At 38.8% G+C, this 12808-nt stretch overlaps 1 long non-coding RNA gene across 9 annotated transcripts in view; it reads left to right on the top strand.

The window, feature by feature from the left end:
- The window catches only part of LOC144194060 (uncharacterized), a 134277-nt gene that overhangs the window by 9507 nt on the left and 111962 nt on the right, over positions 1–12808 (top strand). The gene's annotated exons all lie outside the window — the stretch shown is intronic.

The raw sequence follows: 12808 nt of genomic DNA, 5'->3' as shown, positions 1-12808 counted from the left end.
CTCTTTTCAATCGGCTGCTTCTAACAGACAAACAGCATCCATTTTGCTTGAGAAAGCCAGGATGAGATGAACATGCTGGCTTACAAAAGCTTGGCAATTATTTATTGTAGATCTAATGATTGATACCAGAGTTGGAGCATGTTGTCAGGGAATAACGATGTCTCGGTTTATCTTCCAAACCGAGGCCTATTAATCCAGTGTTATGGAAAAATGCTGATAAAAATGTACCGAGCATTGTAGAAGGTGGCATCAATTTGCACTTTGACAGTCAGGGAATATAGATTTCTTTCCAGATTGCTTTATTTGCCCCAAATCACGGAGTGGTTTAAGATGTTACAGTGTGAACTTTGTTTTCAATCTCGACAAAGGCTAAGGGATCGTCCCAATCTTATGATTCAGTTTTGGCTTCATCTGCAAATTTTGATGCTGTCTTTTCCTACACAATTGGGTACATGTGAGTGATCATGCTGGCATATGCAAAAAGTTCATTAAAGGAGTGGCCTGGTTTGGTAAATCTTTACATATGATCTGAGTCCAAAGACATTTTGCCACTTTTCTGTCATTAGACATGGTGTAGAGATTGATCAGCTTTGTTATCTTCTCTTAAAGGATTTTGATGAAGAGAAGAACAATTGTGCCATGTGAAATTAATGTACATTGATGAAATAAATAATTAGGCCTTCGGCGGGAAAAAATGAATCAGCGATTAATTAATATGAGAGCAATCATGAATATGCACAGTGTGAATTTAAAGTCAACAGACCCGTATTTAAATGCCATATTTTTTTATATAAAATCTCAGACTAAGACACACCATTACACTCAAAGGCACTAAAAGCTTGCTTCGCTGTTGGAATTGCCCATATTTCTTAGCATTTATTAGTGTATGTGGGAGTGCTGAAAGGTGAGTTAAATGACTTAAAACCATTCATGTAACAAAAACGAGTTAGGGAATTTAGAGTGTTCAAATTGCTCTACGGCTGACTGGCGACCAGTCTGAAGTGTAGTCTGCCTTTTGCCCAAAAGTCAGCTTGGTTAGGCTCCAGCAACCCCCGCAACCCTTTCAAGGATGCGCGCTATGGAAGATGAATGAATGAATGAATGGACGTGAGTGTGCATGTTTTTTTGGTCTCCTTGCGCCCTGTGATTGGCTGGCCTCCAATTCAGGGTGTCCCCCGTCTCTGACCTGGAGTCAGCTGGGATAGGCTCCAGCACCCCCCGCAACCCCAATGAGGATGAAGTGGTTCAGAAAATGAATGAATAACAATATACTCACTTGTGTATTGGATTCAGTCTTAGAAATGTATGCTTTAGTCACAAATACTGTTTGTGACGACTAGTATGCTTTGTAAGAAACTTCCTTTGACATGTTTTACTTAGTTCAGGAAGCAAATAGGCTAGATATTAAAGAAGTCTTTACTTTCGCACATCCCTCCATCACACATACTTGTTGAATAAAACACCTAACCTGCAGCACAAGCCAAAAGCAACAAGAGGTTCGTTTGCAGAGACGAAGCCCCTCTCCGCCCCTGTGACGCCCGGGAGAGTTTAGCCTTGATGCTTTTAACACCGTCCCCCAAAACCTGCGTTGACAAGTTATCTGTGACCTGTGGTGAGAGCAGAAATAGCTGCGGTGAAAATCAATCTTTGCCTCTCCTCTTGCCTTGAATACCAGCAGAGCAAACAAACAGGGCTAAACAATACAATATATAGCACATATCAATTACACTAAATGCCTCAGTATCTATACTTCACCGTCGCAGGCACCAAGCGGCTACAAGGCGCACAAGCTGCTGTAAGACGATAATTGTGCTGCATTGTTCCTCACCATCTGGTGCTGTGATAAGGCCTGCCTGCGCATACTTGATAATGAGAACAGGCAAAGGAGAAACTGAGTGTTAAACATTTCCTTGGCCCATGAAAAAGGTTCCATTAAGTCCACTGACCCCAATTGAATATTAATGAGCTAATTAACGGATTTATTGTTGTGCACAATTCCTGGAGGGGCAATTTTTTTTTCAAGTGCTATTATTTTTTTTCTAATTATTTTCTGTACTTTTTATAATTGAATCTTTGTAGCTGCCAGCATCCTGTTTGTGCCCTGGTGATGAGGGAAAAAATGCTTGTGGATTCCCTAATTTCTTCTTTTAGCTGGACTGCAAAATGTTATTTGGAATCATTTGGAGTGTCTGCATCAGCGTCACACAACTTTCAAAAGGCGGACGTTGTCACTCGTCATCGTGAGGGAAATGCAAGCAAATACGGCGCGGTGTTGGATTACAAAAGTGCAATTACTTGGGTTAGTGCAGGCTACGTAGCATGCAGGGTTTGACAAAGGTTTAACCGACTGTCGACAGCTGGTGTTGATAGATAGCATAATCAGCTGATTTAAAGGACGCACTGAAGCAGTCCTTAGTGGACAGCTGGGGAGCACATCCAGCCACTGCCAACCTTTGGTCTACGTTTGGCCCAAGACAACACTTTCAACCCATTATAGCGCATTGACTATTTTTGGTCATTTAAGAAAAATAAATCAATCCCATAAAGACCTGCCGTGCACATATGCGAACAACCCCCTTTGGCTCTTGCCATTCAACATGACCCATAACATGTATAAAAACAGAAATACACTATGGCTATGGCTCCCAGTTACACTCTAAAGAATTTGGGGGGGTTTATGTATTATTTAATAGGTCTCAACTCATTGCCTACAATTGGCAAAAACAGACATTCAACTCTTTTTAAATTGACTCACCAAGAATGCCTTTCGCAGACAAAAATGCATAGGACGCCTGGTGTTGTCAATGGCAGTTGCTGAATTAAATGGGTGCACTAAATGTTCAGTGCCTTTCTTGCTTATTTGGTGCTTTTTACAGGAGTGTTTTGTGTAAAAGCATTTCAGGCTCAGGTGCCTTGAATCATGTCATCAACAACTTTTTAAATTACAAATTAAATAGCATGGTACACAGTGAGAATGAGGTGTTGATTTGATTTGTGCTTTTTCGCAGTTTCAGGAACACTCCAGCAGGGATGGGCAACCTTGGTGATTGTGGGGGACTGTGTTCATGGATTATATCCCTGAGAGCTAGTGTGTTTACGTGCAGCCTCATGACTGACTCCCCAAAATGATTAAAGGAGAGTTTCAGTGAGCAACATGCTGTATTCATGTGCTTTTAAGTGCATAATGCATCTTTTTATAGCTGAACACACTCACATTAATGAGATATACTTTTTTCTCCATCAGAAAAACACAAATACATGCACACGAAAACAAACAGGCAGAGCAACTGCACAATGTGGTGTAATTGTCTTTAGTTTATATGTCAGGATACTTCTGCTGTGAGTGGATACATTTTAACGGGAGTAATCTTGTCTTCTTATTTATAGAAATGTTGTTCTACGCTACAGAGTCAGCGCATTATTGTAGAATCCCAGGAATATTTACCTAGCAATATAGTATACCTATATATATTTTATATATGTATATAATGAGTTTATATGACGCTGGTGCCTCTTTATCCACATGGACCCCAAAACAATCTTAAAATCACCACTTTCTCATGATTAATTTTACGGTATAACTTAGAGTAATGAACCCATTTCTCAATTGTATGGAAATTTGGTCTCATTACAATAATTTTGCCCGATGCACTCACTAGGCAATATTAAGAGGAAGGCCCTACAGACATAGGCCGCGTTATTGTGCTATACATCACAAAGTGCATTAGGCTAATAAAAGCTGTCAACAGTGAGGCCAAAAAGTTTTCTTTTTTTTCCCCTGCACAGTACTCTAGGTTCATATGTCTCTTCCAAAAGATTGTCTATATGTTTTCTAGCAATGAAAGCCATTTTTCCTAATTCAATAGCCGACCGATGGAGGATGAATATTTGACCTATTTGTAACGGACACTGATGCCTGAGCAATTTTAGTAGTCAGCACAACTGAACTATTTATGAAGTCGAACTGAACATCTTGATCCACGGCGCAATTAGGGAAACCTTGCCAGCAGAAATGAGCAGTAACTGGAGATGGTAGCATAAATATACAGAAAGAGAGTGAAAATCAAATCAGCCTCAGACTCGTTAATGTTGTCTTTGTAACAATTACGACAATTTGAATCCGATGCTCCATCTTTTACCCTAAGATAATGTTTTATATTATTTTAGGCAAATATGATAGATACATGTTGCCCGCAAATTCCATAACTGCGATTTATTTAGACATGTGAAGGATACGGCTCTCACGGGCAAAGAACATCTGCATTTGGGCAGCAAATGGATCGCCCACTTCGATAGCAGGAACAAACGTGAAAGAGAGCTCAAAGGGTGCAAGGTAATAATTTAGCAAAGCATACAACGGAGTGAACGTGTGTCACTAAGAGCCTTCTTTTCACTGAGCTTCAAGGTGCCAAATGGAGCTCTGGAGATGCCTTGATGGCTCCTGCAACAATCAATTACAATACATTCCCCACTCTGTCTTGGCACTAATAGCTCCTGTCTGTGCATATGGAGAAACATGGCGAGTAAATATACACTGTTTTCCTTTTAAATGTCTTATAATATGCATGGGGAACGCAGAGGCACACTAACATGGAGAGGTTGAGCATCAAAGCCCGAGAGCCAATTCAGGCGAGTTTCTCAGTCAAAGAATCGAGAATGGAGCCGTTTGTGGCTTTCCTCCCATTATCCGGATTGAATTACTGTGTTTTACTTTTAAGAGCCATCTGTTCTGCTTTAAGTCATATTTCTAAATCTGTCATGTTGTGTGTAAAGAGCTTCTCTGATGGCCAGTAACGGTGTTGAGGCTTGAGTTAAAAGGGACGTTCGGGGGGGGTCGCTCTAATTGTGATGTGGAAATGTTCCCCAGTCAAGTCGTGTAGCTGCAGGTGAAGTCCTCGGTTCAAAATCCAATTCCTTGTTGTATATTTACCTTATTCCCCGCCAGTGATGGCCATGGATATCCTATAAGTGATCGTTCACTTCCACTAACCCGAACCCCCTCAGTTTACATTTATTTGTCAGTATTTTTTGATCGCACTCGAGACTGCATACTGTTTAGGTCTGGAACCATGTGTATAGCGACAAAAAGAGGAAATAAAATTCCTTGAATGAGAGTTGGGGGTTAAAAAAAATACAGCGGGACAGGAAGGGGTTGTTGGGAAATGGCGCAATAGAAATAAATTGACATGACTCTATTTAAACTCCATGACAGATAATTACATCTTCTTGGCTTTATCACTGATGGCGTAATGATACAAAGCCGTTCATCTCAGGGACATGCGTTCCCATGGAAGCTTACGCCTTTTTGCGTTCAAACGGCAAAGAATACATTGATGTGTAGATAGCAGGAGAGAGAATGAGAGACACTAGAGTTGCTGAGCAAGATAAAGAATGGATGTGGTTGCCTCAAAGGATAAAGTATAAGATGAGGTCTCAGAAAAATGCAATAAGAGATTATCATTTAAATGCTCCACAGAATTAATTACTTTGTTTCATCATGTATTAGTGCTAGATCTAAAACCTTTTACGTATTAATTAGATAACTGTCAGCTTATTGAAGTAGGATATGTGAAGACATATCAGTCTTTTATGATTGTACAAACATCAGCCTACCAAAGAACATCTGATGTCGCCATTGTAATGCCGGAGAACATCCGAATATTAGGCGACTTCAAAAAGCATTATCATTATTACTGCCAATTTTTGCCTTTGTAATTCTTTCACATTATTCATTGATTCAACTCATTAAAATGTCAACATCTTCTCACATGAGACTCCAAAAACTCCTCTTTTCACAAGACAATGTTTTATTTGCTCTGTCAGTTAAACCCATTAATGACGACGTTAACTTAAACCTGTGAAATGTTCATCTATTTTGGCCTTTCCCACATCCCATAGGTTTGGAATTCAAACAACCTGCTGTCAGGTTATAAAATGTTTAGTCTTTTTTTTTCAAGAGACCATTAAAGGCTCTGAGTTGAAATAATTATTAATGGATTTTCTTATTATTTAGCTCTTTGCCCTTGAAAATGTTAATTGAAGTGCATATAGTTCTATAAAAATATGAGAATATCCAATGAAAGTTGTTTTATTTGCCAATTGAATAGTTTATTAAAACCAAAAACAATACACTTCGTAATAATAATAATTGTGAAGTGAGCCGAATGAGCTGATCTGAAAACGAACAGATCTACTGTGTTAATATTGCGATGGCCAAAATGCAGGAACAAATCTTCATCTTTTTCCCAGTCAACCTTATTAATCCTTGACACTTTTCAAGTCAGGGCCACAAGTTAATACTAAGAAGGCTTTTAATTTAATCACAGCTTTCACCCATCCATTTCTTTCATGTCATGTTCTTTCCACTTTCCAATTTGCGATGTGGAATTCATGCGACAAAGGACGGAAAAATGTCTGGCCGGTCTTTCCGTCACAGCGTTGGAGGCACAAGCTTTTGAGGGACAAACCGTTTCCCTGCTGGCAGAAAGAATCCCGTACAACCTCCTTGAGCCCAGCAGGCCTTGCACTGTCACAGAGTCACACCAATGAAATGAATGGTCCGCAGACTACTCCATTATTTCTATATACCATCCTTCCAAGGCAGACTAAAGGCCTATTATTTGAAGGACCGCGGCCATAGGAACTTATTACACGTGTGACCTTTTAAAGCCTTTCACTGTGATGGATCTCAGGTGAGAAATTACTGGAATCAATTTTTATCTGAAAGCTTGATGCTTGCTTACTGGCCCAGCCTTGTGTGAAAGAGGTACAAAAATGATCGAGGAAAGGGAGGTGAGACGTCCCCTTGACGAGTGGAAATGGGCAACATTTGAAGGTAACCCAAATGCCTTTGTATCTTTTGCTCCCAAATTAAAAGAGACTATAAAATGGATGGCTGAGGGCCGCGCTGTATAGTATTCCGCTTCATCAGGGTAGGAATATAAAGACAAAGGTTTACATCAAACAGAGCATCCCACTCTGTGAGCTATTGAATTTGTTAAAACACAGATGGCAGGCTGCTGCAATTAATTTATCATATATGAGGCAACCCTGACCTGAGAGCAAAAAGTAGATCAGTGCAACAAAAATATCATTTGCTACCAGAATAATTGCTAAGTGCAACCCTTGCTGGATGTGCACATTGTTAAATGTACAGTATTCCCTCAATTTTCGCGGTTAATCCGTTCCATAACCACCCATATTAAGTGAATTTCCGCGAAAACTCCAATTAAACCATGGAAACACCTCGAGAACTTTGCGACCCTCGTGAGAATTAGGGGAACAAAAAATGAATGAATTTATGAAGGAATACAAGTAAAAACGAACAGATGGTGATTTCTACTCATTGGATTTGGTTCATTACCCATTATACACGTTTGGCTTTGCATCGTCGTGTACTGGCAGGCATTAGCTAGTCGATCAATGCACGCTTGCATGCCGATCGATCAATAGGCCTATAGTTTTACACACAAGATCGTCCCCTCATTTGAGTTAGTTTTGCTATGTACATGGAATTACAGCATTAAAAAAAAAAACAAATATGAGAGTAAAGTGCTTTTATATATATACTTATAGTTGCATTGTTCCACTTGTTTTGCTAAACAAGAGGTCATTACAGCCAAATCTCTTTCATGGTGGATACTAGAATGGCTTTTCAATTTTTCCATTTGTCAATGTGGTTGAGAACAGAAGCATGAACTACAGCTGTAGACCTTTCCTTTTTTGGGTCCTTGACAAATGTCAAAGTCATACAGAAAACCACTTTATGCAGCATGTCCTTACATTTTGAACATTTCTTACCCTACTTGAGATTTTCATGGCCTGTATTTAAACCTGAGATTTTCCCCTCAAATAGCATTGTTATCTTATCAATGGCATTATAGTATGTTTCTTTTTTTCCAGATAATAATAATGCACCACACACAAAATAGTACAATTAAAAATCTAGAGAATTTCTAATAAGGTGTCCTTTGAACACCCTGTAAACTAAAATTAAAATGAATACATTTTTATATTGTGGAATTATTATAAAATTTAGCAATTGCTTCCTCTTAAAATAAAGATCCCCAGGCTAAATCAAATGTGGCCATTTTGGCTCACATATTATAAAAATGTCAATTATTCCAGTGCAGTCATTGCTGGGATGATTTTATGAACTTTAAAATAAATTGCACTCAGTTGAGCACACAGTCTTAATAATAAACATCCCAATTCACTCATAAACCACCCACGGTTAATCATAATTATACTAGCCCCATAAAAATACCTTTAAATGCTCTGGATTTGTATCTCTATATTTGGTATTTTTCAAAGACTGTTTCCACCAGTCACATTAGGTACACCTGCACAATCCAATTACAAAATTAATTCCCAAAACCTTTAGCAACATATATTTATACCTTTTGGAAACCAGAGTATTATCTTCTTTGTAATTGCAGACTTGTTTTCCATATATACCAATTTCTTATCGTTCAGGACAGAAGTGGGGTTGCAAGAATTAAGAAAGACTGCTACGCTTTAGTTTCATTGTTGGTATAACCTCAATATACAGTCTATAAAATCACAAGATGCCACACAGTCGTAAAAAGTCTGTTATACAATACACGTCCTTTCGAGATCATCGCCAAATAAAAATGTGCTCACCTTCTATTTGCACCAAAGGAAGAAAATTAATGAAGTCCAATTTTATATTTCATTGGTGACTGCAATAAACACAATATAAGCTGTAAATAAGCTTTCGGGGGGAAAAAAGCTGATTACCAAAGCAATTTATTGTCGAGCTGAGCAGGAAAAGCATCGGAGTGAAGGGGGCCACATTCCAAATCTTCTCTCCCCAGAGCTTTTCTCTTAAGGTGTTATTAGCCGGCCTGCTTGCAGATGGGCCAATCAGATGAATTTAACTCTCTGAATGTTTCCCCGCTAACAATATCAACCATTATACTGATAATAATAACCTCCCAGGCAAACACATCCCACGATACCCTTCTTCTCAATTAAAGCCAAAAAGTGTGTGCAGATATTTGCACATTCAAAGTTTCTTCCTGTCAAAAGAGACTTTTCACTCACTGAGAGCCAGATTATTTTTAAAGGGGGTCATACTTGATCAAGGTTTAAATAAAGAAGGAATTTTTCGATGTGCTTACCTACATTTTTAAATGGTGTTATAGGCAGTATCAGAAAAAAACTCAATAGTTTGTGTATTCTATGGTCACACAATCGGGGGAAAATGAAATCAAACAAAATGTTTTTTATGGTGTCACTGTGTTATGCTTGTTAAAAATTTCAGGGGGATAGTTTTAATCATGTTTGTCTTGTCATTTTCTGCTTACATTCCAATTCCTTCACTTTGTGGTGCTCTCCCAAAATACTCTGCATTGAAAACTGAAAGAGACACAGGAAGCACAAAACCCTATAACACAGGAGTAGGCAATTAGTCCATAAAAGGCAGGTTTTCAGTTGACCAAACAATACATTTTCACCAATCCGAAGACTCACAGTTAGGGGTTAAACTGTTAAACAATTGGAACAAAGACCAGGACCTACTCCATCCCTTCCTGGAATAATTCCCCACCTCTAAATCCTTTCACAATAATCTAATCTCCTGAACTATACTGTATTCATATTCATAGCTTTTCCATCTGATTTGACAGCCAACATTATATATACAAAAACTATTTTTTCTTTCAAACTTAATTAAAAAAAAAAAGACACTTCCTCAACCGAGGTCATTCTTGCATCGCAGACAATCACACTTATGTCAAATATTGTACTCCAAGGCCTTATCGTGTCTGCTGTTCGTCCAACAGAGCACAAATGGCAGTCACAGACAGTTTAATGAGTAAACTGACCCGATGCAATGGAATCATTCTCAATTCACGGCAATTATGTGTGATCAATGTGTCTACGTTTTGAACCACATCACGTAAATTGCCTCTTGAATACTGTCAGCTTCTGGAGAAATATTGGACATAACAATGCGCCTGTCATCAAAAATATGTTTAAACCAAACACAGTTACATGTTTGTTCCAATGTGATGGGACACGGCAGTGCTTTCAAAACCCAAATTTTCCCAATAAGTAAGGTATGGAGGGATCAGCGAGTTAAAAAGTCTGCATACCGTTTTGGAATATAAATTGAGGCGGCGATGGCATGGGCGAAAATGCTATGTGGGGAATTTTCACACTTATATAATGTCAGAGAAGAAAACCAGTCATTTCTCATTTTGGTCACTTATCCCTCATTGTAAAGGTCGGTATATTTCATTGCTGGTGCCGCAGCTTAGGGGATACATTTCAAAGCAGCAAATAAAAATTGGCTAAACTTCCAAAATTAGCACTTCAAAGTCAAACATGATTTGAAGGCTTGGAAGTAGTGTGACTGTGAAAGTGTCCGCGTGTGTGTGTGTGTGTGTGTGTGTGTGTGTTAGAGCGAGTGTACAGAGTTCAGCATTAGGCCTTAGAACCAATTTCGAGGCAAATTGGTTTCATTTAATAATGAGATCACAGAGTAAGCAACCCTCTTTCAGGGCAAGTTCATGCATCCGTCGCCAGTGATTTATGCATTACGCATTGCCGAGCACTGCCTTTTTTTTTTTTTTTAACATGATATGCCTCGGCTGTGCACATCACTTCTCTAAATTCACATTGTTTACCTGTGAGAAATTCTGATACATAATCAACAAAATATTTTCATCTGGAATTCAGGATCTTACTTTTTAATGTTCCTTTTCAGTTGTGCGGTGATAGCAGTGCTAATCACAGCCACATGCAACTAATTGCCCTCCACACTTGCTTGCACATTTCTCAAGCAGGCCCATTGGGCATCAGTGGAACATCTGTTGGAAGGTGTGAACATCAGTTTGTCCGAAAAATGCATATTTAACTGAACACACAATGTGCGAGTCAAAACACATTTTATTTGTGTAAAGTATGCAGCGGCCCGGCGGCTTGAGTGATCAGCATGTTGGCCTCACAGTTCTGGGCCTCTGGGTTCAAATTCAGGTCGGTCCACATGTGCGAAGTTTGCATGTTCTCCCTGGGCCTGTGTGGGTTTTCAGTGGGTACTCGGGTTTCCTCCCACATTACAACAAGATGCCTGACAGGCTCATTGGAAACTCCAAATAGGTCAAAATGGATTGGTCGTCTATCACGTCAACGGCAGCCAGTGAGTTAAATGAGTGCTCCGTAAGGGCAAAATATATACAGCTCCAAAGCCATTTACCTAAAAAAAAAACAATAAAAGCTTTCATGAAAATATTAACTATTCGTTTTCCTCATTGAGAGGCTCAAAGGCACAGAAAGGCTACTTCTTATTCTAGGTGCACCCTTTTTGAGCGCACGCTCCTGACATCTGTTCCCATGTCACCTGGAATGTCTGTCAAGAGAGATTAAACGCCACAATGATCGAGGCTGATAATGAGCAACAGGGATGAACTCATTTTTTTTCTTTTCTTTCTTTTTCTTTTTTTTAAAGACCCCCCTGTGCAATATATGCCACAAACCCAGCTCGTTAAGCAGCTGCCATAATGCAATCATCAAAAACACAAAGTTTAAAGTTTTAAAAGTAAACTTTTTCTTAAAGTGTCATTCTTAAGAACTTATGCACCATGACAAGCAGTGTATTTCATGTAACTCTGCATGAGATGAGACCCAAGGCCATATCCAATCAATTCCCTTTACAGGGACCTTTTTGTTTTGGTGAATGCATCGTGTTTGTATTCACCAGGTAAGGTGCAAACGTTATTACGCCGGCAAGGCCACCTATTGGTAACAATAACATCACTGTGCCTGCACAAGCTTTGTCTGTTTTTTTTACGAACCCCAACAGCGATGCACTCCAAAAATGGTGGTCATACTGTGCTGAAAATGCCACAAAAACACTCTGTTTTACCATAATGTCAAATCTTCCATTGAATATTGGAGCCATGCTGAAAACAACAAAAACATACAATGTTGTAATGTTACGAGATAAAAGATAAGAAAAAGTCCCAACTGGATGAACTATTTCTAATAGGGGTTAAAGTTTTCAATGTATTATTTTTTATTAACATTAAGTCACCAATATGTGTCTTTGTGCCTGTAATATTGAGTCTCTAGTTGTTTTTTTCTTGCCAGGATGGACCTTTGCTACTAGATTTTAACCCAAAAATTGAGGTTATGTGAAAAGTAGCAAAGTGGAAAGTGTGAATTAATTGCTGGGAACTGTGTTGCTATGTTCCCTCATTATTTTTTCCCCCTCCCAGAAAATGTGCAATCAGACTTATTGGGTGGCTGCTGATTGTTTTCCCCCTGTAAATCAATCCACAAATTGCAATTAAAATGTTCTCTTATGTGGTATAATGGATGTCTTCCTAATCCTTTATTTTAACACCTGCTTTTGGGACTGAATTTTTAATGCATTTCTAATTAATGCTTTTTACACCCTTGATATATGTGTGAGGAAATTATATTGCTGTTTTGCAGCGCACTGGTAGAAAAGTCCCACTTGGATGAAAATGTGACAATTTCTAGCTTTCTTTCGCTTGGTTAGACTGTGAGTAAGAAAAAAAAAACATGGGAAAAAAGGTTTTAGAAATATTGCATTTTTATGAATAGTATAGGAAAAATATGTATTCATCTCCCGTAGGTCATGGGGGCAAAACTCACCTTTATCCCTCCGTCCAATGCGTTTCCTATTATAGTTCACTTTCAGACTGCTTTATAATTATTATCAGATGGCAATTACTAACCCACGAATCACCGAGAGCAACTCAGTTACTCATTTCACCACCACAAAAGCACAGTTTGGAGAAGCATTCTTTTATTCCAA

This window comes from Stigmatopora nigra, chromosome 3 (assembly GCF_051989575.1).
Source record: "Stigmatopora nigra isolate UIUO_SnigA chromosome 3, RoL_Snig_1.1, whole genome shotgun sequence".
Lineage (NCBI taxonomy): Eukaryota > Metazoa > Chordata > Actinopteri > Syngnathiformes > Syngnathidae > Stigmatopora > Stigmatopora nigra.
The sequence above is the reverse complement of the archived record's forward strand: the minus strand, read 5'-3'. Positions and strand labels throughout refer to the sequence as shown.